Consider the following 27,877-nt stretch of genomic DNA (forward strand, 5'->3'; position numbering starts at 1 on the left):
AGAAAAAAAATGATGATAATAAAAAATAAAAAAAAAAGAGATAAGCAAAAATTAGACATAAAATGTACAATAAAATTGATCCGGTGATAGATCAGATAAGATACTTTCTAAAATTCAAACAAGCAGGATTCCCAAAGATTATCTGATCAAATACAGAGGATAATAATAGAGAAAAAAACACAGAGACAGAGAGGGATATGATGTAACAGAATATGGCATATCCCTCGTCTGCAATTGAATTATTCCAGCCTAAGGATGCAGTGAGTTAATAAAGCCAGCCAGGGCCAGCCCTTCCCGTATATTATAATTCTCGAGGCAGTGTTTCCATATCAGATCTTCATCATAAAGATAGGGCGAAATTGCCAATGGTTTTAGGAAGTTAACTCTGAGGCGCTAAAGTGAGGGGCATTCAAGGACCAAATGCCTTAGTGTTTCCAGTTTAGACATACAAAGCCTGCAAGAGGCTTGTTCCACCAAGATAAGGGATCTCCTGAGTTGGATTTCTCTAGTAGGTAGCAAATTCCACCTTGCCCTCAAAAGGATACCTCTATAGAACCGATTTGGGAATTGTAACAAGGTCCTAGTCAGAGTTCCTCTTCGTCTATGCTCGTGGGTCAAGTGACTCATCGAAGGGTAAGAATGGAAAACATCAGTATTCTGCGCCCAATCATAATCGAAACGTGCCTCTTAGTCCTCACCGGGTTCTTGATCAAAGTTTCTACCGTCATCCCAATCTCCTCCAAAATGAGATCTTCCTAGGCTCTAAAGGCCTTTAATACAGGCGATTTATCCAAGTTTCGACTCATAAGTTGGTAAAGTGAGTTAGGGATGGGAGAAATAATTTTTGAGTACAGGACAAGCGAAGCCCATTGGACCCGAGCCCACAGCCGCACAGTTCCCAGCTCAAAACGAATTGCAGAGATCGGTACCGCGTTAGGCACGGCCAAAATGCGCCTCCACATTTTCCCCCTAATTCTATTCAAAACATTTCACAAGTTATCCGTTCTCAACTCCAGGCCATAGGTCAATTTAGGCACTATTTTACCTTCATATAACATAATTGAGGGTTTAAGGGAGAATCTACCGAACTTCCGATCGATTCGGATAACTTGGGCTTCCAGAGGTTTTGCCTTATGTAACAAGATCTCATTCACTGTTTTTATACATCTAGAGACAGAAAAATGGAAGCCCAAGTACCGTACCGAATCTGCCAACCTCAGTGGCATTGCTCCCACAGTGCATTCAGGTCCTTTACTTATGCCCTTCTTTTTTTTTAATGCAAGAATCTTCGTTTTAATTAGGTTAATAACTAGCCCGTTGTCATTGGCAAAAGTTTCAAAAACTTTTAACGATCTTTGTAGCCCAACTTTAGTGCAATCAAATATCAATACGTGGTCAGAGTATATTAGGCATACAATTTTCTCATTGCCAATCCTTGGGACAATCAATCCCTCTTTAGCCAGCGTTGTTGTCACCTCTGAAAAGTACTTGTTGAATAACCAGGGGGCCAGAACAAACCCTTCTCTCATCCCCCGATAAGATCATATTCTCCTGGATAGATCCCCTTTTTGGTTTAATCGAACCTGAATACCGCAGTTTTCATACACCCCAGAAATTGGTTTTAGCAGGGGGCGCTGTTGCGCACGAAGAAAATGGCTGCCTAGTCCCGGCGCTCCTGCACCATCATAACATCCTGTGCCAAAAGATCAGTTCTAAGGCCGTCTGCGATACTACAAACCTGCGGAGATTGCTGCCTGTTGGCCCGCCCACGGACAGCGAAAGTCTGGACCTCCGACTCCATCGCGCCGCGGAGATCTGACCGTGCAGGTATCTGCCGACGCGCGCTGCGGTGCCGGGCCGACCCGCGGCACCAGGAGGATTTACCCGGGAGCCGTGGATGCTGGGATCTGCGGGCCGCGGCTGGGCGGGGCCTGCACTGGCGGTCCACGCCTTGCCCTGCTTTGCGGTTGGCGCTCCTTGTGAGGGGGTGTGTGGAGATGCCAGTGCCTCCTCGGGTGCCTGACTCTGTCCGCGCCCTTGAGCGCTGAACTATTGATTGCTTGCCGGCCTCTTCACCCCAGGTGCGGTGCTGTGGGTCTCCCGCCCGCTCCTGTGCCCGAAGAAGACGTAGCCGAAAACAAGTAAGCGGCCATTGAACATGGGGGTGGGGGGAGCGGAGTACTCGCTCTGCCACGGAGCTGTCTCCTCACGGCTCCCTGCCGCGCTCCACTATTTGAGACACTCCTACGCACTGGTCACCCAACGAGCACACCATTTAAATGCACATGGACTTCGGGCTGTAATCCATGCTGTATAATACGTGATCACTCCGGAGGGGATTGGCTGGTTCACGCTCAACATCAAATTCGTTGCACACTGTGATAACCGTATGGAACTGTTTCCCCGTATGTTGCGTACGTCTGCTACTACAAATATTCCTACGAACATACTTAAAAGCCGGCGGATTGCGCCCCGTGTTAACTGTGGGGTGTTGTGTGGCCGCCATACAGCTGCCATACGGCCTTGCTCTAGACGCCCTATGTACTCAGAAGAACCCAGTGCACTGAGAACTAGACCGGGAGCCTGGGACTGCTGTGGGGCTCGTCTGGCGCTGTGCACGTGGGAGGGCACAGTGCATTCGTGTGTTGCGGACCTACACTGGTGACCTGTTACTTTGATACTACCGATTTACAGGGCCCCTAGCCATCGTTTGATGCCTGCGAACACTGCATATGATCAGGCAATCCACTTCCAGTAACATGACGAATTGCACTCTGTACTGACGGTGGGTGCCACCCGGCCACTATACGGTCGCCACGCAGCCTCCCTCTAGGCGCCCTACATACTCTTATACGCCTGGTGACACTGCAAACTACACGGAATGCCCGGGATTGCTGTGGGGCTCGTTTGACACTGTGTCCGTGGGGGAACGCGGTCCATTTGTGGATTGCGAACCCGCACTGGTGGCTTGCTACTTTGGGGCTGCAGATTGCCTGGCCCCTATTCACCCTTTAAGGCTACCACCATACAGAACCTCTGAAACATACTCAATATACGCACGCGACTCGGTGACAGCATGGGGGAACCAAGCAAAGCAAGCAGGGCGTCCAAAACTCCTAGTGGTAAAAAGAAGGGCCCTATGGACACGTTCACCAACACGGCAAATCATACTATAAGTGTAGACACACATCCTGTGGCAAATGTGCCCGGCGAAATTGAAGAGGTGGATCGGGAAGATAAACTAGCCGCACTAGTCCAAAATGGGTTCCTGGCTGTAACCACCAAGCTGGACGAAATAGTGGCCACCATCAGCTCCATGAGGGCCAGAATAGATAAAGAAAGTGCACGTATCACACAGACTGAGAACAGGATAAGCGTGAACGAAGATACTATCGCCCACCTTAGCCGAGACATCTCCTGCATATAAGACACGATGAACAAACTGCAGAGCAAGTGTGAGGATCTCGAATCCAGATAGAGAAGGAACAACGTTCGCGTGGTCGGAGTGGCGGAGTCCTTTGGCAAGGGCCAAATGGAACATGTGCAGAAACTGTTCAGATCCTTATTTGGTCCGGAATCGCTCTCGGAACATTTCCTGGTGGAATGAGCGCACCGTACCCTAGCACCGGTACCCAAGCCAGGAGCCCCGCCACGTACAATAATTGCTCGCCTCTTGAACTATAGGGACAGAGACACAATTCTTCGTTTGGCAAGAGAGGCGGGTACCCTGCATCATGAGGGTAATCGAATACATATATATCCGGATTTTCCCGCCTCTGTCCAAGCAAGGAGATGCTCTTATGAACCGGTTAAGAAGCTCCTTAGAGCACGACAGATCAAGTATGCTCTGATGTTCCCAGCCAAAATGAGGATTCAACATGCGGGGAGGGCACATTTTTCTGAAAATCCGGCTGAAGCCTTATCTTATATTGAGTCCTCTATACCCCTTCCTCCTAGAGGAGACCGACCGGCACCAAATAACAGACCCCGTCCGGTGGACTAGGATACATGTTCTCTGCAAAACTGTTTGAAACGATCGGGGGCCTTGTTGTGTGCTCTGTGGATGGCTGATACTGCAGACGGCCATTAATTGTGATTTGGTGGTGCCAGGAACTGGGTTTGGCGGTCATGTGAGGCAACATGACTTCCCCTGGAAAACTCCACAAGTTAAAGGGCAGCCATCGTCAAGTTGGGGGTGACGGTGAGGGAGGTGGTTTGGTTAAGGGGTATGGAATGGGTTGTTGTGGTTATAACACTTTGTGGTTTGAAGTGGGTAATGATCCCCACCTTGTGGCACATTGCCCTAAGGTAGTTGTGGGGGGGAACTGGTTATTGGTTGCTGGTTAAACAAGTGGTCTCAGAGATTCTGACACGATCTATGGTATATGAAAGATGCATCAAAGAGGTTGGTGATGATACTCGAACATTTCTATGTAAGACTTTGATCATGCATCGATGGTTAAGCTGCTGTCGTGGAATGTAAGGGGGTTGAACAATCGGTTGAAAATTAAGAAGGTGGGAAATTATATTATCAGGCATAGTGCTCAAATTGTTATGCTACTGGAAACACATGCTCTGGACGCTAGTAATGAATGCATATTGCCTAGCTGGGGAAAGTCACGGTCTTACACAAATTATTCGTCTCAGTCCAGGGGGGTCATTACGCTTATACACCCCAGTTTGGGATTCCGGCCCAAAGGCCACAAAACCGACCCCCTTGGTAGATATGTTCTGGTTTGGGGCTCCATTGCGGGACAACAGATCCTTCTGGTCAACACGTATGGCCCGAACATTGACGACCCAGCTGTTAGGCAGAAACCTGTGCAGTTCCCTTAGGGAACACTGCAAAAGATTTAAGACTACAGGTGTTGGCAGTAAACCCACTTGGTAGCAGTCTGTACCACCCAGATTTACCTGGTAGTTGTGGCTGAGCAGTCAGACTTCTCTCAAGAAGAGTTAGGCAGTATGCAAAGTATACACAATAGGCACTCAGATACAATAATACAAGCAAACACTGACCAGAGCTTGGGTATCAAAGTATATAATTATTTATTTAAAAACACACTGTTTGAAACGCTCCAGCACTCTTATTGTAAAATATTCTAAACACAGTTACTATTGTAATATATACACCCTTTTTCCTTATCAGATAAGTCACAGTAAAACACCACTTATTTTCATACAGAGGTGAGCGCTTAACTAGATGGCACGCCAATAAGTTTGTGAGGAAGGGAGGGAAAAAGACAGAATTTGGAAAGGTACACCACTCTAAGATTCAGGAACACTGTTAGCAAGGCAGAAGAGCAAAAGTCAATGGTGAGCCAAAGTCCAAAGGCTGGGCCCACTCTTAGAGAGAGCAGAGCACAAATGCGCCCAAGATCACACAGTTACACTAGGCTTTGAAAGTCTTGCAGAGAGTTCGAAAAGAGTTTAGAGAGGCTCAGAAAAGTTTAGCCAGGGTGTCCGAGGCTAAACCAGGTTCGAAAGCCGGGGGCTAAATCTACCCCGTACAGTCGGTAGCAAGGGAAGCCAGGGGGGACACGGTACCTTAAGTGGGAAGGATCCTCCAGCGGTGGCAGTTGTTCCTGGTAGTGGGTGCGTCGTCGTCCAGGGGAAGAGAAGATCTCGACTTGGAGGAAAGATGAAGGTCGTTGCACTACCAGGGAAGAAACCAGCCGTGGAGTTTTCCGGTTAAAGGTAGTACCTTTGTTTCGCGGTCGTGGTAAAACGTGGTATCCCGGTTGCCGGGGTGCTTGGCACAGGCAAGGCGGCCACGAGGTACGTCGGGAAGGCGAAAAGACGGTGAAACTGGTTATCCCCACCAGTCAAAGGAAGAAGACTTTCCGGCGGGAGATCTCCTCTGTCGTTGGGAAAAAGTGGTGAGACGGTCCAGCAGGGCTCCACCGGTGGTGGTGTCGTGGCAGATCGGCTCAGCTTCTCCCTCGTCGGATTCTTAGGTCCTGTGGCGACTTCTGAAGTTCCAGTCCCCAAAGCCCTGCTTTTATGCAGCACACCCCCATTCACTCAGCCTAGCGGTCACTCAAACATGGTAAGTGGTGAGCCGGCCGGCTCACCACTTGGGCCAATCAGGATGGAGTGCGACTTGAGTTGCCTAGGCAACTCAGTCCAGGGTGCCTAAATCCCCCTCCACCCCTCCTAAGTACCCCAGACAGAGTGGCACCACTTTGGAGGGCTTCTGTGGAGAAGCCCGCCAAAAAGTGGAACAAAGGGCTCGACTTGGGTTGGAGTCACAGAAGAGAACACAAACGCCATTTTAGAATCAAGTTTTGGCAAAAAATACCAACCGGAGAATTAATATTAATTAAATAAACCGGCGTAGTAGCAGTAGCCTAAAACAATGGGAAATCCCAGAGGAAAATATTCGCGGTTGAATATAAAAAGTACTATCCACTGCCACCAACCAAAACTCGATCAGGGGGGAAGGAGACGTGCCCCCTCGACTAACAGACCCTGGGGCAATTGAATTGCCCCAGCCAGTACGTCCACAATATGATGGTTTGTACTGGTTCTGTTCAGAATCTAAGACTAGTAAAGTCAATGGTGACTTTACATGCCCTGGGAGACAGTAGTCAGTCCCAGGGTATGGAGTCTGTACTGGGGGGTCACTATGACACCCCTGTGTCACTGCACTGAGGGTGCTGTGTAACACACATCACAAAAACACATGAAGCCCTATGTAGTAAAAGACCCCATAGCTCATTAAACACATCTAGATTCAAAGAAACACACTCAAATCATGCCCAAGAGTGAGGGTAAAAGAGTCTCACTCTTGGCAGGAGAAAAAAATAAACCCCAAAAATCCAGCAAAGCTGCTGGGGGACTCACTAGGTTAGGAAATTCAGCCTAAACAGAGAATTCTCCTCCCTAACACTAGCCTTCTATACAAATGTATACCAACTAATTACTGCTATTGATATTCCTCATATAACGTGGGGTGGGGATTTCAACGTTGTTATGGATCCTAGACTGGATAGATCCAGGGCTGTTCTTACCTTGAAGCACATCCTACATCAGCTTTCTCTCGAAGATGCCTGGCGGGTGCTGCACCCGAAAGGAAAGGGTTACACATACTATTCCTCGGTTCACGACTCCGAATCCAGAATTGATTATTGGTTTGCATCCCCTGCCATGATTACTACAGTGAAATACTGCCCTGCACACTGTCCGACCACTCCCTGGTAATACTTGGGGCTACTTTGCATAGTTGCCCCAGACCGCCCAGAAGATGGAGAATGCCTGGGGGGTTGCTGGGCGATTCTGGAGTGGTGGAATGCTTACACGTTGAAATTGCAGAGTTCCTTGAAAATAACATGGGCTCAGTTGATAGATGTTCCACGGTCTGGGAATCCCTTAAGGTCTGGGCTAGAGGGTCTCTGCTATCCAAATCTGTTGGTCTTCTGAAAGGGGTCAGAGCTGAATTAACCCGAACTGAAGTTGAAATAGGGAAGCTGGAAGAGGCCTACACTCGCACCCAGGATAGGGCTACACTAGCTGGGATACAGGTACATCTCCAAGAATTTAGCAGGTTGGCTACACGGGAAGTTCAGTATATGGTGGCCCCTGTCCACGTCCGTAGATATGGCGAGGGCAACAAGGCGGATAGGATACTATCTAACTTACTGAAACAAGACAGGCATCCCAACTGCATCACTAGCATACAAACATCGAGTGGTGAGATTCTGCTGAGTGAACGTGAGATCAACGATGAGTTTACCAAATTCTACCAACAGTTATATAGTAACAGGGACACTAAATCAATCGCTGAAATTAAGGCGTACGGAGACGCTGACGATGCCGAAGCTCTGAGGAGACCCGCCTGGCAATGGACCAGCCTGTCACTGCTGAGGAAATTGCTGAAGCGATTAAGGACTTAACATCCAATAAAACCCCAGGGTCAGACGGCTTAGGCGCAGAATTCTATAAGGAGTTCCACGAAGAACTCGTACCATTGTTGTTGCAGGTTTGGGAAGAAGCCCTCCAGTGTAAAATACTGCCCCAGTCAACGAGAGAGGCTTTGATAACTGTGCTCCCTAAACCGCGCCACCCACCCCAGGACATGCCGTCCTACAGGCCACTTTCTCTTATTAATACGGATGCTAAGATATTTGCCAACGTGCTGGCCAATAGACTTTTACCGGCAGTCCCTACACTGGTTCACACTGACCAAAATGGGTTTATCCCAGCTAGGTCCACGGCCCTCAATCTTCGCAGACTTTTCGGTATCATGGCCCAAATAGACCCGGCTAGGAACGCAGTTGCCATGTCGTTGGATGCTGAGAAGGCCTTCGATTCCGTATCATGGGCTTACTTGCTAGCGGTACTGGAGGCATTTGGTGTCGGCCCTAATTTCATTGGGTTTGTGGAACTACTGTACACGGCACCTGGGGCTCGAGTATTGACCAATCAATCCATATCCGATCTGTTCCTGTTGGGGAGGGGTACCAGGCAGGGCTGCCCATTTTTGCCCATACTGTTTGCCTTCACAATAGAACCAATGGCGATCAGACACGGTTGCAGCCCTCCCGGGGGTGAGGTTGCTCGGGTCCGACTTCGCCCTCTGTGCTTATGTGTTGACTGGTGGTAATAGGTGATGCTGCTCGGGACTGCTCCTGCGTGGAGAATAGTGGGCACGAGTATGCCAGCTTGTGCACTTGTGCGCCTGATCCCCTTCCAGACCCCTTCTCCCAAATCGTGGTACCCGTGGAATGCGCTGTCTCTGGAAAGCTCACCTGTTTAGTTTTGGCAAGCACTCCGTCCTGCTGATTCTGGCAGGAGCGCTTGTATGATCTGGACCGAGTTCCTTCACTGGTCCCTTGCACATGGTAGTCCAGTCCTGCTGCAACTAAGCCACTATACTTCAGGTAAGTGTTCCTGTTTGCCTTTGTCTTTCCTCGTCTGTTTTTGTTGTATTGTAAACTTTGTTGTCTTGTATTGCTGTCCGTTCCACTTTTGATGTTTGCTCTTTTGCTTTCTTCCCTTGCAGGTGATGTTGCCGGCCCGGCAGAAGCTGCGGAGCTCGAGGAGGTAGCCGGAGGGAATGAGGAACGAAGCTGCAGCGGTACAGTAGCTGGTAAATTGTTAACTAGGGGGCGCGCAGGGTTCAAATGTGGCGCAGCCCTAGGACGGATGTTCTAACCTTGTCTTTCTTCTTCACAGGGTCCGAGTTCGTGGATGCGGAGTGCAGTGCTGCAGCGTCAGGATCAAGATCACTGGATGTCAGGAGATGAGTCTGCAGATGAAGCAATGAAGCACCGGTTTCCTGGAGGGGAGTATGCAGGAGAACTTCTGGTTTTAAATGCAATGCAAGTAAACTGGTCCAAGTGGCGGTGAGCGTCACGTTGCATGCGAGTACACAGTAACGCGAAGCACCGGCCTTAAAGATGGAGCAGTTTATATAGCTGAGCTTCTGAAGCCACGCTCACCAGGTTCAGCCTGCCTGCCACACCCTGCCACACCCGATGAGTCAGCACATGAGGATGTTCTCTGGAATAAAGGCTTTCAGCTCCTGGAAAGTTCTTGTAAAATAAAAGCACTCCTGCACTGAAATAAAGTGTTCCTGTAGACATCTCTATATGAGTGACTGAGTCCAGCCAGGGCCCCTGTGTTTATGGGTCCCAAAGGGACATAAGTGAATCAAGTGACCCATTGCCCCCATACTAGATGGTGTGGTTTTTGTGTTCTGAGGCCTGTAGCCATGACAGTTAGAATGTCAACGGGTTCCTCACTTTCTCGTGCTTCTTGTTCTGGAGAATTCCTTGGTTCGTGCCCCAACGTAGAAGCCTCACGTAATACCGTGGGCACAGTGTTCCCGATTTCAATCAGGATGGTTTGAGGAGGGGTAGGCATAGTGTCCTCACAAAAGGTAGGGGGCAGGATTGTATCTTGACATATGCCCTTGATTTTTAACCGTGATTTCTCCATTGGGGGTCTGTAGATTTGGTTGCGACTCTTTTGCTAGACTGTGCTTTTCGCGAGTTGGACACTCCCTCGGCATATCGGGTGTTTGAGTGTTTAAGTCGGCCAGCCTCGAGTTGTCCTCTTGAACAAGCTGGTTAGGATCTTTGAAGTACCGAATCCCAGGCCGTGGTGAGAGGTGTGGTTACTCTCAGACCCGGACCAAGTAAACCTGTGGTGGTCTTGGGGTCTCTGATGTGTGGAAAAAGCTGTTCCATCCAATAGCTCAGCATCAGAGAGTTCCTCTGTAGGCAGTTGCTCAAAGATTGATGGTTTTTGGAAAAAGAGGGCCACGGAATTTGAAGGTGTTGTTTTCAAATGTTTTCCTGGAATAATTTTCCGTATTACTTTTTTTTTTTGGAGTTTGCAAGTGTTATTAAGGTTTGTTTTCTTACACGGTTTATTAGCGTTTAGAATTCTGCACCTTGGATCCCTCGATTCTTGTTTTAGATCATCTCTTACTGACAATTTCAGTTCTATTGACTTTCCCTGTGTGGGGTCGTATGGTGATAAATCACGTGGCAATAGTTCTGGTGATTTTGACAAGGGCTGAGGATCCGTAAATTGCTTTCTGGATTCCCTCATTTCATGTTGAGTTTCTCTATCCTCTGTGTCACTGTTAATTTGATCCGAGAGAAGGTCCTGTCGCATTTCTATGTCAATAAAACTGTTTAGCTCTGAAGATCCCAAGGTGTTTATACTCTGAGTGATATTTATAAGCTCTGGGCTCATAGGACTCTTCAGGTCCAGCCCAGTCATCACTGGGTGAATTTCTATATCGAGTTGGTGGGTGGGCCGAATGCTCGGTATAACTGCTGGCATAATTAAACGTCTATCTTCGTAGTTTATGAAGGGAAGGTGTTCTGTTATTTCAAAGTCCTCTGAAGCTGCCCTGTTATGGGCCAATTCTAGCTGGGAGTTTGCAAGGCTTCAATTGAGGATGCCCCATTTCCTGTTAGGTTAGAGTCTCCGAGGTGAAGTGAGTCTGCGGTTCCCAAAGCGAGCACTGCCGTGTCGAGGCCCACATCGCACCTCGGTTGGCCCTCGGGTTGGGAGGGATCCCATTGTGGTCTATCTGTTGGGGGTGGGGTCCGGACCTCTCCACCGGGCTCTTCCTCCGTCTCCAACATGAACACTGGTGTTTGGGAAGGACCCTGCGCGTCGCACTTCCATCCTGTTCCAGTTCTGACCGGCTACCCCAACAGAATCTTTGAAGGCTCTGGTGGCGTCTCCTCAGTCCCACTCGACCCGTCACTGCCTTCGCCTGTATTCGCCGGACGTCCGCCCCAGCCTCTGCCGTTGCCCTTGCAGTCGGAAAGTTGTTTGTTACTGAACCAAAGGTGTTGCAGTTATTACCCGCGCAAGGGGTGGGGGTGGGAGTTGCGGGGTTCTCAATGTCGGGAGGGTTTAGTTCCGGGCACAAATGGAGCAGTAGGGGCTGTGTGTTGCGCGTATGCAAGAGGTTTGCAAAGTGTTAGAATGTACAAAGTCACATGTTCCCATACCCGCCTCCATTGTTGATTGACTCAGAAACGCCGGACCAGATACAGTTCTCTTTTGACGATATGGGGTTTTCCGGGGGCTCCGCAAGTCCATACCCATTTCCTCACGGCGTGCCCGCTAACTTTGGAGGCGTCTTCCTGCCTCCTCCATTTTCGCTTTTACACTTCGTTGCCCGGACGGCCGCGGACTACTGCATACTGCTTCCACCTCAGCTTCCAGCTCCACAGCGCAGGTGATGTTTTAAAGAGATTTGCCTCCCACAAACAGCAGTGAGGCAGCAATGAAGGTAGCAAACAGAATACCAGATGCTAGATCCCCAGGGACTGCCTCAGACTGCTTCCACCTCAGCTTCCAGCTTGGCAGCGCGGGTGAGGTTTTAAAGATATTCTCCTCCCACAAACAGCAGTGAGGCAGCAATGAAGGTAGCAAACAGAATACCAGATGCAAGATCACCAGGGTCTGCTGCAGACTGCTTCCACCTCAACTTCCATTTAGTGTTTTTGTTTTGACAGCATTAATCGGTGCTCGAGAGTGTGGAGCCCATAGCCTGTGTCTCACAAGCAACATCAGACACACATTGTTTAGGAAGGTACCCCTCTCTCTCTCTCTCTCTCTCTCTCTCTCTCCAATAAGCGGCCCTTGGAGAGCCAGTGCTATCTTGCCCTACAGGGATGAAAGCAGAACAGGGTATAGCCTCTGGAGTATGGTTATGCTATGTGAACTGATGTTTGTTTTGCAATGAACAGGCTTTACTTTCCAATGCACCATGGTGAAACAAGTGTAGTAGACGTGTACGCTCTTACTGAGCCAGTCTACTGGCATACCAGCAGCTGCCACGTGATTTGGCAACATTGCAGTTATGGAATAGCATGCATATTCCTGTAACAGTCTGCAGAAAGTAAAGCAATGTTAGCAGCAGTAGAGTTACACTTTTAGAACGTGCCCGAGCCACTTTGTTTGCTTACACAGTGTAAACCTGTTTTTGGTTAGGAGGAAAACTACTACAAATTGGAAGGTCCATTCCTAACCATTGCGGGGAGGTGGCTGGCATGTTTAGAACCACAATTATTGAACATTTTGCATTGACTTTTTTGGGTAATAAAAACAGGAATCCCTTTTAAAAAGGTTTTCAATGATATAACTTTACATCCTGTATGTCTGTTGCCAGATGCATTGGTAGAATATACATATAAAGCGTTATCCAGTGCTCCAGATAAGATTTCGAGGTGGGGGTACTTTACTCCCCGTTTTTAAACTTTGAGAGTAAATGTGATTTCAAGAGAGTAAAAATAACTTTTCTCCTTTGCAGAGTAAAATGTGAGTAAAATGTGACATCCAGCCGACGTGTGCAAAAACTGTATGGAAATCTTTACAATGCCGCAGCTTTCTGCATTGTGACAGAAGAACGAATTACTTATCCCTGGTAACATTCTTTCAACTGGAAGTTCCTCCCACGTATTCCTCATCTTTGATAGACTCCCAAAGCAGTGTTTGTTTTGGTGGAGGGAGTAAGAATTTAGATTTCAATGGTTTTCATGAATCGAATGCAGGACAGCTTTGCCAAAGCTTCCATCCTGAAAGAGGGAAGACTCAAGGCAGTAATGTTTTGTGAACGTGTGGATAGTAGACCATGTTGCTGCCTCACAAATATTATTGATCAGTACACCATGATGCAGGGCTGAAGAGGTAGCCATGCCCCTGGTGGAATGGGCCCTTAATCCTTCCGGAGGATCCTTGCCCGCTAGTCTCTAGCATTCCAAAATTGCCAGAATGATCCACCTGTATCTATTTTGGTCTATTTTGTAACAGCTTTACCTTGTTTATGACCTGTATAGCCTATGCGTGGATTCAATCTATGTAATCTTTCCACCTCTTTGCCAGGATGAGGGCAAGATAGAAAGTGGGTAAAACAATGCTCTGCCCTGCATGGAAATCAGGAATGATTTGGGGTAAAAATTAAGGTTTAACCCTCAGAATAACCCTATCTTTATGGAAGATAGTACAGGGTGGCTTGGAAGAAAGTGCCTGCAATTCACTCACTCTACGGGCTGAAGTTAATGCCACCAAGAGACCTTAATGGCCATGAATGTAAAGGTTCAAAGGGTGCACACATTAGAAATGTTAGTACCGGATTAAGGTCCCAAATTGAAACCTGGAAAGGAGATTGGGGGGGGGGGGGAACACATTGGTGAGCCCCTTCAGAAATTGTGTTACCAGTGGAATTTTAAAATATGAACATTCCTCAGACGAACGCTTAAAGATAGATAGCGCCGCCAAATAGTCCTTAATAGTTCCAACCTGGTGCCCCAGATTGGCTAAGGATAGTAGAAAGGATAAAACCTCTGGTGTTTTGCACATAAAAGGGTCGACGTTCTTGTCTTTGCACCAGCTGCAGAATTTGCTCCAATGGCAACGGTACAAGGACTTTGTTGCTGGCCTTCTGGCCGAAAGCAAGATCTCCATTACGTTATCCAGGAGGTCCCAATACTTGTATCTCAGCCTCTCAGAAACCATGCGTGAAGGCTGAGTGTCTTGACCTCTGAATGGAGAACCCGACCCTCCTCTCGCGAGAGAAGGTCCTTTCTTTGTGGAAGACGTATTGGAGGGCAGATGGACATGTCCAGAAGGTCTGGGTACCGCGTCCTCCTCGCCCAATCCGGGCCAATTAGGATCATGGGTTTCCCGAACGTTCTGAACCTCCAGATCACGTGAGGAATGACAGGGACTGGAGGAAACATGTACAAGAGTGGATACTCCCAGTCCACTATGAACGCGTCTCCTACAGCTCCTCTCAGAGGGAATTCCCTGGAGCAGTACAGTTCGCACATCCGGTTGACACTGGTTGTGAACAGATCCACTTGAGGGGTTCCCCAAAAGGGTGAAGAACTCTTGAAGGACTTCCTGAGCTAGTTCCCACTCGCGGGACACTGCTCTGCCTGCTACGAATGTCTGCCGCCGTGTTCTCTTCTCCAGCTAGCTGAACTGCCAATATAGAGATTTCTTCTTGAATTGCCCAGTACCAGAGCTGCATTGCCTCTCTGCATAGTGGTAGTGACCCTACACCTCCTCTCTTGTTGAGGTAGAACATGGCCACTGTGTTGTCCATCATTATCAGAACATTATTTCCCTGTACAGAGGGCAGGAAGGCCTTCAGCTCTAGTCTGATTGCCATCAGCTCCAAAAGATTGAAATGTAGTTTGGACTCCGAGGGAGACCAACAACCGCTGACTGTCAGATCGTTGGTGTGGGCTCCCCACCCCGTGAGTGAGGCGTCCGTCACTACTGTTATCTCCGGCCATGGTTGCCAAAATGGTTCTCCCTTCAGAACATTGTCCTTGCAGGTCCACCACAGGAGATCCTGTGCGACCCTGCTCGGAACCTGAAGTCGGTCCGACATGTTTCCTGAGAACTGGGACCATTGTGTTCTGAGGGCCAATTGAAGGGATCTCATTCTCAGGTGGGCCTCTGGCACCAGAAAAATGCAGGATGCCATGAGGCCGAGCAACCTCAAAAAAATCGTAGGCTGGGAGACGCTGGGCACTCTGAAACTTGGAGACCATCTGTAGAATGTCTAGAGCCCTTACCTCGCGTAGCGAGCTCTTTCCCAAGGATGTATCCAGTTCAGCCCCGATGAACTGGAGCTTCTAAGAATGTGTCATATGGGACTTCTTGTAATTGAGGGAGAAGCCCAAACTGTGAAGAGAGTGGCAGGTCATGCTGAGATGATGCCGGACTTGTTCGGGAGAATGTGCCCTGATAAGCCAATCATCCACGTAGGGGTAGACGTGAATCCCCCCTCTCCTGAGACTCGCTGCCACCACCGCCATCAGTTTGGTGAAAACCCTCGGGCGGAGGTTAACCCGAATGACAGAACTCGAAACTGATAATGAGAACCACCAACGCCGAACCTCAGGTATTGTCTGTGCTTGAGATGGATTGGCACATGAAAATAAGCATCCTGAAGGTCCAATGACACCATCCAATCCTGGGGTTGGAGTGCCTGAAGGATCTGAGAAAGTGTGACCATCTTGAACTTGTCCTCCCTGAGGAACTTGTTCAAGTATCTCAAGTTCAAGATGGGTCTCAGTCCACTGTCCTTCTCTGGTATTAGGAAATATGGAGAATACAATCCCTTGTCCCTCTCCACTTCAGGCACCGGTTCTATAGCGCCTTTCTCTAGCAGGGTCAAAATTTCCTGCACAAAAAGTATGTCTGGAATCCTCAAAGAGTGATTCCCCAATGGATGGTTTTGAGGTCTCTGAATGAAAGGAAGGCAGTAACTGTGGGCTATGGTTTCCAGTGCCCAAGCATCCGAAGTTATGTCTTGCCATTTTTGAAGATTTGTGACTCACGAACTCAGAGGTTTGAAGGCGGCTGATGCATGTGGGTGGTGGTAAGTTTGCCCCTGCCTGAGCGAGTTTCGCACCTCTCCCGTGTCCATCACGATGGAATCTTCTTTGGCCTCTTTGACCAGCCATTTCTCTCGCTCTTCCAACTGAGGACTAGTAGCAGAAAGATCTACCCCTCCAACGCTGTCCACTTGGGCGAAAAGGCTGAGGCTGCCTAATAGCGGCACCTAAATATTTGGCTGCCGCCTTTGAGGTCTGCAACTTCGAGGCTCTCGTCAGCCTTGTTGCCAAAAAGCTGAGACCCGTCAAAAGGCATGTTGAGGAGTCAGTATTGTACATCCAGCGCAAATCCTGACTTCCTCAACCACGCAAATCTGCGTATTACAGTGCTAGTAGCCATGGCACTGCTGATATGGTCAGCAGCATTCAGTCCTGACTGAAGAGACTTGCATATGGTTTCTTTGCAGTCTCTAACAATGGCCAAGAAACAGTCTCTTTCTTCCCCCCCTCGGGAATGTGCTCTGTGAATGAGAATTTTGCAAGGGCACATGTGGAGTTAGCTGATTTTAGAGCCATACTCCCTGCAGAAAATACTTTTCTAGCCCATCCATCTACAATCATGTCATCCCTTTCCGGAGGGATAGCAGGATAAGCTGCCTGCTTGGAAGTTGCAGCAGCGGCCTGCACCACCAGAGTCTCTGGAGTGGGGCGTTTAGACAGGTAATCGGGGTCACTACTGGAAGGGTGATGTTTTTTGGTCAGGTTTCTATTCACAGCTGGATTCGTTTCTGGCGTCTCCCAATTTGCCGCCATCCTTTTTTGGAGAGCAACTTGAAAAGGTAATATAGGCTCCATCTGCGGACACAAGGATGTCCGTCAATGATCCTGTTCAAAGGGGAGGAGAGGTCTACTCCACCCCATATAGTGTATTACTCTAGACATAAGCTCTCTATAGGAGGCATCTGTGTGCTCACCAGCCTCAGGTCTGCCAAAATCCAGTTCAGGTGAGGTGTCTACCCCACTGGCCGTCTGTAAATTATCATAAAGGTCTTTCAACCTGGACTCTTCAGAGATAAAGCTTTCAGGTACATTGGGTGTGCCAAATTGAGAGTCCAAAAGGGGCATCATTGTCTGATGGCTCATTTTCCTCAAATTGAGGTAAGAGACTTGAAATACTCTTTCCTGGGTAAAGGAACAGAGGTGTTATCAGGGACAGGCAACAAAGGCTTAAGAAATTGAGAACTCAACGCTCGAGGAGTCGTCGATTTTGACTTAATTGGCGCGGTTGGCATCGACGGAACGACTGGCATCAAGGGCAGAGTCTGCATCGATGGGGCAGCTGGCGTCGATGTCAAGGGTTTGGCTGGCATCGATGACCTCGACCTATGTGTATGCTTGTGGCTCGAAGGATCCTTCAATGACTTGTCATCACCACGACGGCTCCCGATGAGGATCTGCCCTTCGTCCTGGGCTTGAGTGTGTGCAGGATTTGGCTCAAGCCCTTTCCTTACCAGCTTCTTTGGAAGGCCCGGTAGGAGCATGGCTTGCCGTGGGTTTTTGTTTTTGGAATATTTTCAGCATTTCTGTCCTAAATGCTTACCATTCGGCAGGTGTGGAGCTTTTCATGGGGCAAGGAGTCAGGCAACAAAGTCAAAGAAGGCGACCTGTGGTGCCTCTTTTTAGACTTCCTCAACGACGATGAGGAGTGGTGGGAGCCACTCCTTGATCTTTATCTCTTAACCTTCTTCCTCTGAGGAGGGTCGCCTCTCGTCGACGGACAAAGCTTTTTTCGGCGGCATAGATGGAGATTTTTTTGTGGTTTCTACCTACAGCTAATTTCCCCTTTCGCTCTCTCAAGGCTTTTCCGGTCATTGACTGGCACTTGGAGCAGTCCGAGGTCTTATGCTCCAACCCGAGACACCACAGACATACTCTGTGTGGGTCGGTTAACAACATTTTCGATTCAAAATCTCGACACTTCTCGAACCTGGTCTAGTCTTGAACCCGGTCTAGTCGGCGTCGAAGACATTTTGCGAAGAACGAAGGAAGCGCGCTGTAGATTCTCGAAGCTATAGCTTACGTGGAAAAAGGGAACTAAAGCCAACTGGTGCTGCGCGTGATATATATGCCTTCGATGACATCATCCTCGAGACAGAGGCCCTCGAGGGACATCGAGTCAACTGCATCAACGCCCAGTGACCTCTGCCGAAATTCTTTTCCGAAGCAGCTGAAGCTGGATATCATATATCAAAGATGAGGAATACGTGGTAGGACACAATCCATTCAAATACACCTTTCATCATTTCTCCAAGTTCTGGCCATTTGATCCCTCCTGTATATATTTAAATGTTGAAAACACAGAAATCTAGTCAATAGTAAAGCAAACATGAATTGTATTGTGTGTTTTGAGGTTCGATAGCATAATTGTCTTGTGATGTTTAATGAAAGTCCTCATTTCCTGGAGTAATTACTACCTAATGGTATGCCAATGTTATGATTCAACAGTGCAGAGAGGGAAGGACTCTATGCTTAATTCGACACCTAATGTCAAGGTCAAATGATTACTTATATACTGCTTTTGGCAAAGCGCTGTACATAGGACATATTTATCACAATCATCACCACACCGAAGTTGCTACTAGTTTATCGACCTTGAAAGGATGAAAGGCTGAGTTGGCCTTACTGGGATTCGAACCTGCGACCTACAGATCAGGCACAGATCACAGCAATGAGCGCTCAACCGGTTGAGCTCTCTAATTGGCCAACATCCTTCAGAGGTCGATAAACTGAGTATCGACTGAGGTATAATAATCACAGTGCCTAGATGTTGGATGAACCATGTATGACGCGCTACATAAAGTTAACTACCTATCTGGATTATCACAGGGACAGGTTTTGCTGAGTTTCTATTTCAATTACAAATGTAACTTTCATTTGTTTGTTTTTGAAGAGCACTTACAGTTCCTAGAGAGTTATGTTTTCGAGGTTTTAATTATAGTCTTGAAGAGTCGAGAGGCTAAAACACCTGTGATTGGTGTAATGACAATCACTTACCCTTGAGCAAAGACTCTGCTGCCACTGACCATTTATAGTAATGTACCCCGTTGACTGCTAGGTGGAATGGATGTAAACTAGACTGTGCATACTAACCATTTTACACACTATTGTTTATAATTAGAGTGTTAATTAAATTATAAGTGTAAAAATGATCTGCCTACGCGTGATTATGCACACGACAGGAACTCTGAAAAATACAATATTGTAATACTGGTTTGCTTTCAATGGGAAAAAAAAGCATAATTTGTTACAAAAGATTCATTCTCAATTGCAACTTAATTTTCCATCTTATTAATTATACAATCCTAAAATGCTAGGAAGACCCTTGCTGGTGCTTCCACCCTTTGCACTGGTGGACCAGCCAGTCTCAATGCCTTCTCACAAGGCTGGATCCTTCAGAAGGGTCCCTGGACCACGCAGTGGACTGACCAGCTCAGTTTTTGGCTACCGTGCTAGAAGCATCACTGTTCCACATTTTGGCCCAGAACTTCGTGGGGGTTCCAGCTAATACTGCAAGTCACCTGCCTGCCAAATCTCAGCACCTCAGCATTGACGAGTACTGTTCTGGAAGGCTTCCTTTATTTGCGACTACTTAAATACCTGCTGTCGCCCGTGTACGCCGACTGTCGCTGGAATCGGTCATCCTTCATCTGGTAGAGTGTTCTCATCGGTGCCTGCTGCATTTCACCACTGGAAAGGGTTGCACTCCGCTCCTGGACCCGACCTGAACCTTGCTTGCACCCACAGCTCCTGGGCATCTTCTACTGGATCGAACAGCGGGAAAACCTACCTTCATTCGACCTGCCAAGTCCTTTGGGAAAATCGGAGTAGGGGGCAGTGAGTAGTCGCAATACTCATCGGTACCTTATCTCCTCCATCATAAAGTTTGTGATGAACTTTGATTTATGTTTCATTCCATTGCTTTAAACACATTGGTTGAAAACGCTGCTCTACAGGCTAGGGAAAGTAATTTACTTATCTGTAAATTCCTTTGAAAGAGTTTTGGAACAATCTTCACAACCACAGTAATGTTTAACTTTTTCCAAACTTCTAAAGGTACTTTGTGAACTTTTGGGCACAAGGACCCATTCAATTTAGGGTTGGACTTATACATTTTAGGGCTTTTATTCCTGTGGGCTGTTGATACAAATGCCTAACTACTTACCTTTCCTTTCAGGTAAATGGTGACCTGCATGCATTGTATTAACTAACTGTGATTGTATACATGCTATTTTTTTATTTAGATTGTTGTATGATAACATTACCTGCTTGATACATTTATGTATAGTGTGTTTTTGGGCCTACAATAAACAAAGTATTTTTGTACTCACTGTAAGCGTAATCGATGTGTATTTCACTTTGTGGACTCCTTGTGGACGCCTGACCCCACTCACCTCTCCTGAGACTTAGCCTTGACCACTCCTCACGCTTACCTTAATTGGGTTTGGCTAAACTCCCAGAGTCCCCTGTTCACTATAACTAGGATGGCCTCCCAACATCCGTCTACCTGGTCAGATTTTAGAATGCCATCTTTACATTACTTTATTGCATTTATATTGCGCACCAAGTGGCCCGGAGGCATACAGGCGCAGCACAAAAACCAACATCAAAAACAAACAAACGTTTCAACCTACACAGCAAATCAGGATCTTACTATACAAGGAATACAGTCATACATGCAACAGGGTAAGGGAGCTCAATGAGGACATAATAAAGGTAATAACCTTATGCAATAGAATTTACAATCCGCTTCAACTCGAATGGCTAATTAATCAGATTGTTGCGATTTGCTAAAAACAATGGACGGTTGCTGCTACCGCAGCCGACCAATATATAGTCTCTCTTCTCATATGAGCACCATTGGTCGATAATGATTCATTAACGGACCTTAAAATCAGTAGTTCTTACGACCCCTGGACCAGTCCTTTGTCTAAGCCAGGCCATGACCTTGCTCTTCAAAGATTCTTTAGATTCGAACCCTACTGGCGTTATAACATCAGAAATAATACAATTTTTCTTGTAAAGAACACATTTTCTTAAGGACTTATCCCGTAGAGAGGGCATCTGAAATTTGGCAAGTTAAAAACTCATATTGGGAATCCCTTTGGTCTTATTCTTGCCACAATGAACAGCTGGTGGCAAAGATCGACATGAGACCTCGGCTACAAAATGAGGCCCATCTATAACTGATTAAATTAGCCCTTCCAACAATGTAAAGGCAGGAGTTTGCCTAGAGTATACTTTTGCTCAGCATCCATCTCAGACTGACAGATTTTATCCCCCGCACCTTTCCACTATCTGTGGCTCGGAGTTAGGTGTACATACCAATTTGCAACAATCTGTCGGAGGGGTTTGGCAGCTTTTATCCTCTATTACAAAATGTAAACACAGAAAGTTTCTAAGAGGTCCAGCCAGATACCAAAGTCATGAAAATTATTACATTTCTGGGGATCAGCAAAAATCATGTCTATAACTAGCTGCCACAGTGGTTCATTAGTCTCAGGAACCACATTATACAACTCCATAGACTCCACCTAGGACTTGGAAGCATTATTCAGCAAAGAATCCTCTTCCTTTTCTTCTTTTTACCCGCCCAATTGTCGGGGCAGATCAGGACGCAGCAGCAAGGGGACCAAATTATTAGAACTACCACACTACAAAACACTGGCCCCATCCCGTTTATGGCTCAGAGCTTCATGCATACATTTGTTCTAATTTTGTTGTGGACCGACAACCTGAGACGCCCCAAAGAGATACAAACAGCAGACCTTGAGGATGGAAGTCTTATGTCCAATGCTTAGAATTTCTTGGGATGTTAGAGCTGCTTCTGTTTTTGGATAAAACTTGATTTTGACTGTTTATCCACATGCTTGGACTACAAGAACAAAACATTGAAAAAGGAAGGTACATGTTAAGCTTTTGCCAAAATCTATGGTCAATAAGCTGGTAGCCTATAGTGCATCTACTACTCTACTACAGAAGCTAATGCACTCATCTCAGAAGTGAAGGTCCTTCTTGATGACATTAGAGTAGATGAAAGACCTAGGCTAATAAGGACACAAAATAATGACAAAAGCACTTTTAAAGGTACTCCTACAGCTCAGAAGAACAAGTTACTTACCCCTGGTAACGTTCTTTCGGCTGATGTTCCTCCGACGTTTTCCTCTTCGTTGATATTCGATATCAAGCTTCAGCTGCTTTGGCAAAATGATTTCGGCAGAGGGCGCTGTGCGTCGATGGCGTTGACTTTGTCTTTCGAGGGCCTCGGTCTCGAGGATGTCACCGAAAGCATATATAGCATGTGCAGCGCCCATTGTCTTCAGTTCTGGTTTTCCTTACAGTAGAAATATCTGCATAACCACGGGAATGACCACACTCAGCCTTGAAAGAGCAAAAGCTGTAATAGCATGGGAAATTCTACTGTGGGGTAGGTTGGGAGGACGATTAGGAATACGTGGGAGGAACGTCCAGTCGAAAGAACGGTAGCAGGGGTAAGTAACTGTTCTTCGAATTAATTGTGTCCCCGCACATATTCCTCATCTTTGATAAGACTCTGAAAGCAGTATTAGATTCGGAGGAGGGAGTAAGAATGTCAGTTTCTTAAAGGTTTTCATGAACCGAATGCAGGACTGCTTTTCCAAAGCTCCCATCATGACCGAGGGAAGACTCCAGGCAGCAATGTTTTGTGAACCTGTGAATCGTAGACCACATTGCTGCCTCACAAATACTCTATCAGTACACCCTTTTGCAGGGCTGTAGAGCTAGCCATGCCCCTGGTGGAATGGGTTCTTAACCCTTCAGGAAGATCCTTGCCTGCCAGTCTGTAATATTTCGAAATTGCCAGAATGATCCACCTGGATAAAGTCTGTTTTGGGACAGCCTGACAAGTTTGTGGCCTGTATAGCCAATAAAAAGCTAATCATCAATGCAAAGTTTTGACAGCCTAGATATATAAAAGCTCAGAACTCTGTGAGGGTCCAACCTGTGTAATCTCTCCTCCTCCTTGCCAGGATGAGGTAGGGGATAGAAAAAAGGTTAAACTATTTTCTGCCCTAAGTGAAAATCATAAATGATTTTGGGTAAAAATGAGGTTTTAAACCTCAGAACAACTCTATCCTTATGGAAGATAGTAAAGGGTGGCTTGGACGAAGGTGCCTGCAACTCACTCACTCTACAGGCTGAAGTTAGAGCTACCAAGGGAATGGTTTTAAAGGTTAACAACCTTAAAGGACATGACTGTAAAGGTTCAAAGGGTGCACACATAAGACATTCTAATACCAGATTAGGGTCCTAAATTGGAATCTGGAAAGGAGATGGGGAACACATTGGTGAGCCCCTTTAGAAATTGGGTCACCAGTGGAATTTTGCAACATGAACATTCCTCTGACGAGTGCTTAAAGATGGACAGCGCCACCAAATAGCCTTTAATAGCACCAACTGTAACGCTTACCTCTGGTGCCCTGCAGGAGTGCCTGGTCCGGACTGTCAGTGTGCAGTACCTGACCTTATGCTGCTTGCTCCAACCACTCTCTCCTCACTGTCACACTGAAAAGGCTATTGCCCAGCAGACAATATATTTGAGGGCGATTAGATATGATTCCCAGGATGTTGAGATGGTTGTTGGACCCCCTGGGTGACCTAAGGATAACAATGAAGTGGGTAAGTGACTGTGCACCTGCTCTCCCCCCACCTCCCATTTTGTTCCCCGGGAGGGCGGGGGGGGGGTGAGCTGACTGGGAATGCTGGACTCCGCTCACCTTAATATCAACTTGGGAGTGCTGAAAAGTTAAAAAGGCTCTGATCTCCAGTTACATCACTGGGTTTGATGGCCCAGACCTGCTGCCTTATTGTCTTAACGTCCTTTGCGTGTTGCAAAACCCACAATAAGTCCTCATCTGCTCTTTGCAGTCTTTAATGTCTTTTATACTTGTAGCAGATTAGCGCGTTGTATGAAGAGTCTGTGCGTGCTGTTTTCGGTTCACACCTGTGTCTTGAACGTGTGTTTTTATCTGTCTTTCCGCTCCGGCAGATCCACAGCATTGTATGCTGGAATACTGTCCCAGACGTTGTGCCCGCTGCGTGGAACGCTTGTGAAAACAGTCCGGGTCTGTGCGATAACGGAGAACAGGTAACTAACCTTTTAAAAGTTAAAACAGTGCGGCGATCTTCGTTTCTAACTTGTATTGTCTTTTCCTCTGCAGGAGCTGGGATAGAAGCGGAAGCCTCTGATGTTCCGGTGGTAAGTATCCGAGATGCGAGGAGGAGCGGAAAACCTCATGAAGATCAAGAGTTCCAGGAATGGCGTATTCGGAGGACCGCTGACTTCAGGTAAGCTGGGTTGGATTAACAGGCCGGTGCACATGGAGACACTGACAGGAAGGCAAGCGTTATGCTGCCTGCTGATCGCAGCCATAGAAAATGCTAAGTGCTGGGTGAGGCCCAGGGCAGGGCTTATATAGCCCTGGGCTGCACCGAGCACCACTAGACCATCAGCGATCTTTGTAGCATGGACTTCCCAGGTCCATATTAGGTTCAGTTAGGCATCCTGCTCTGGGGGCCATATTGGTAGGGTCCTTTACAGTTGTTTGGCTGCAAATGGGTGCAAGCTGCAGCCTACACCAGCCAGCTAGCATTGTAGTCCAGGCCTTACCTACAGTATGTGCCTGCGCCTCGCTAGGGGTCATGACACCAACCTGGAGCCCCAGATTGGCCAAGGACAGTAGAAATGATAAAACATCCAGTGTTTTGCACAGAAAAGGATCTACATTCTTGTCTTTGCACCAGTTGCAGACGTTGTTCCAACGGCAACTGTACAAAGACTTTGTTGCTGGCCTTCAAAATCTCCATTACATCATCCGGGAGGTCCCAATCCTTGTATCTCAGCCTCTCAGAAAGCATGCGTGAAGGCCGAGTGTCTTAACCTCTGGATGGAGAACCCGACCCTCCTCTGGCACGAGAATTTCCTCTCATTGTGGAAGACGTATTGGAGAGCAGATGGACATGTCCAGAAGGTCCGGGTACCACGTTCTCCTGGCCCAATCCGGGGCAATTATGATCATGTGTTTCCCGAACTTTCTCAACCTCCTGATCACATGAGGAATGACGGGGACTGGAGGAAACGCGTACAGGAGTGGAAACTCGCAGTCCACTACAAACACGTCTCCTAGAGCTCCTCTTGGAGGAAATTCCCTGGAGCAATACAGTTCGCACTTCTGGTTGACAACAGTTGCGAACAGATCCATTTGAGGGGTTCCCCAAAGGGTAAAGATCTCCTGAGCTATTTCCCACTCGTGGGATACAGTGCTCTGCCTGCTCAGAGCATCCGCTGCCGTGTTCTCCTCCCCAGCTAGGTGAACTGCTGATAGGGAGATTCCTCCTTCAATTGCCCATTGCCAGAGCTGCATTACTTCTCTGCAGAGTGGTAGTGGCCCTACACCTCCTCTCTTGTTGAGGTAGTACATGGCCACTGTGTTGTCTGTCATTATCAGGACATTCGCAGGAAGGTCTTCAGCGCTAGTCTGATTGCCCTCAGCTCCAAAAGATTGATATGCAGTTTGGACTCCGATGGAGAGCAACGACTGCTAAGTGTCCGATCGTTGGTGTGGGCTCCCCACCCCGAGAGTGAGGCGACCATCACTACTGTTATCTCCCGCCATGATCGCCAAATGGGATCTCCCTTCAGAATGTTGTCCTCGTTGGCCCACCACAGAAGATCCTGTGCGACCCTGCTTGCAACCTGAAGTAGGTCCGACATCTTTTCTGGGAGCATTGAGTTCTGAGAGCCCATTGAAGGGATCTCATTCTCAGGAGGGCCTCTGGCACCAGAAAGATGCAGGATGCCATGAGGCTGAGCAACCTCAAAAAAATAACAATAAAAAACCAAAGGGCGGGAGACTCTGGGCACTTTATTTGGTGACCATCCGTAGCATGTTTTGAGCCCTCCCCTTCAGTGGCAAGCTCTTTCCCAAGGATGTATCTAGAACAGCTCAAATGAACTGGAGTTTCTGAGTAGGTGTCATATGGGACTTCTTGTAGTTGAGGGAGAAGCCCAGTCTGTGAAGAGAGTGGCAGGTGCCGTTGAGATGATCCTAGACTTGTTCGGGAGAATGCACCATGATCAGCCAATTGTCCAGGTAGGGGAAGATGTGAATCCCCCCTCTCCTGAGACTCGCTGCTATCAGTTTGGTGAAAACTCTCAGGGCGGCGGTCAGCCCGAACGGCAGAACTCGAAATTAATAATGAGATCCGCCTACTGCGAACCTCAGGTATTTCCTGTGCTTGAGATGGATTGGCATATGAAAATAAGCATCCTGAAGGTCCAATGAAACCATCCAATCCTGGTGTTGGAGGTCCTGAAGGATCTGAGATAGTGTGACCATCTTGAACTTGTCCATCCTGAGAAACATATTCAAGTATCTCAAGTCCAAGATGGGTCTCAGTCCTTTTCGGTTATTAGGAAATGAGGGGAATAGCATCCCTTGTTCCTCTCCGCTACAAGCACCAGCTTTATAGCGCCTTTCTCTAGCAGGGTTAAAATTTCCTGCACAAGGAGCGGATCTGGAATCCTCAAAGAGTGGTTCCCCGTTAGATTGCTCAGAAGTCTCTGTATGAAAGTAAGGCAGTACCCATGGGCTATAGTTCCCAATGACCAAGCATCCGAAGTAATGTCCTGCCATTCTTCTAGATGCTGAGATAGTGTGCCCCCAACTGGTGAGTTGCGACTCAAGACCTCAGAGAGATTTTGAGGTGGTTGATGCAGTGGCAGATGGTAAAGATGCCCCTGCTTGAGCTGGCTTTGCACCTCTCCCTCGTCCACCGCGAGGGAACTTTCTTTGGCCTCTTTGACCAGCCATTTTTCTTGCTCTTCCAACTGAGGAGTATTAGCGAAAAGATCTACCCCTCCAAGGCTGTCCAATTGGGCGAAAAGGCTGAGGCTGCCTAATAGCGGCACCTCAAGATTTGGCTGCTGCTTTTGAGGTCTGCAACTTCTGAAGCCTCTCGTCAGCCTTGTTGTCAAAAAGGTGAGACCCGTCAAAGGGCACGTTGAGGAGTCTGGATTGCACATCCGGTGTAAAACCGACTTGCTCAACCACACAAATATGCATATAACGGTGCTAGTGGCCATGGCCCTGCTGATGCTGTCAGCAGAATCCAGACCTGACTGAAGAGACTCACACATGGCTTCTTTGCCATCTCTAATTATGGTTACGACCCAGTCTCTTTCATCCCCCTCGGGAATGTGCTCTGCCGCCATGGAAATGCAGTCCGATAGAGTGAATGTAGATTTTGCAGGGGCACACGTGGAGTTGGCTGATTTGAGCACCATACTCCCTGCAGAAAATACCTTCCTTGCCCATCCATCTACCCTTTTGTCATCCCTACCTGGAGGGATGGTGGGGTAAGCTGCTTGCTAAGAAGTTGCAGTAGCTTCCTGTCCCACCAGACTCTCTGGAGTAGGGTGTTCAGACAGATAGTCGGGGTCACTACAGGAAGGGCATTTCATGTCACATTTTTATTTACAGCCGGATTCGTTTCTGGCATCTCCCAATTTGCTGCCACCCTTTTATACAGAGCAATGTGAAATGGTAATATAGGATCTGACTAAGGACCCTGTGACGGCTCTAAGTCGAAAGAAGGGGCCATGAGGAAGGAGGAGGTGGACTCCGAGGTGGAGACGTGGTGGGGTGCCGACTGCGCCTCGCACGCTTCCCAGTTCGAACCAGAGCCGGCTGCGGGTGACTGCACAGGTGATTGCGCTCAGAGGAGGGAGGAGATTGGGATCAAGAGCGCGGCTGTGGTCAGGACCCAGGCGAACAACGAGGGAGACGGCCAGAGCCTGGCCTGTGCAACGCGACAAGAGAGAGACCCGGGTTTTGTGATGTCGGCTTGCAGCCCCTGTGAGGAATGTGACCAGTGGCTCTGCACGCGGCAGAGAAAGGAAGGTCTGGGTGCTATCAAGACAGCACGCCGATACACAACCACGGCTCGGGGAA

General features: G+C 47.8%; 1 protein-coding gene across 1 annotated transcript in view; it reads right to left on the reverse strand.

The window, feature by feature from the left end:
- UNKL (unk like zinc finger) overlaps nt 1-27,877 on the reverse strand; it is a 1,575,372-nt gene that overhangs the window by 502,002 nt on the left and 1,045,493 nt on the right. The gene's annotated exons all lie outside the window — the stretch shown is intronic.

Source organism: Ambystoma mexicanum, chromosome 2q (assembly GCF_040938575.1).
Source record: "Ambystoma mexicanum isolate Mex_15411 chromosome 2q, UKY_AmexF1_1, whole genome shotgun sequence".
Classification (NCBI taxonomy): domain Eukaryota; kingdom Metazoa; phylum Chordata; class Amphibia; order Caudata; family Ambystomatidae; genus Ambystoma; species Ambystoma mexicanum.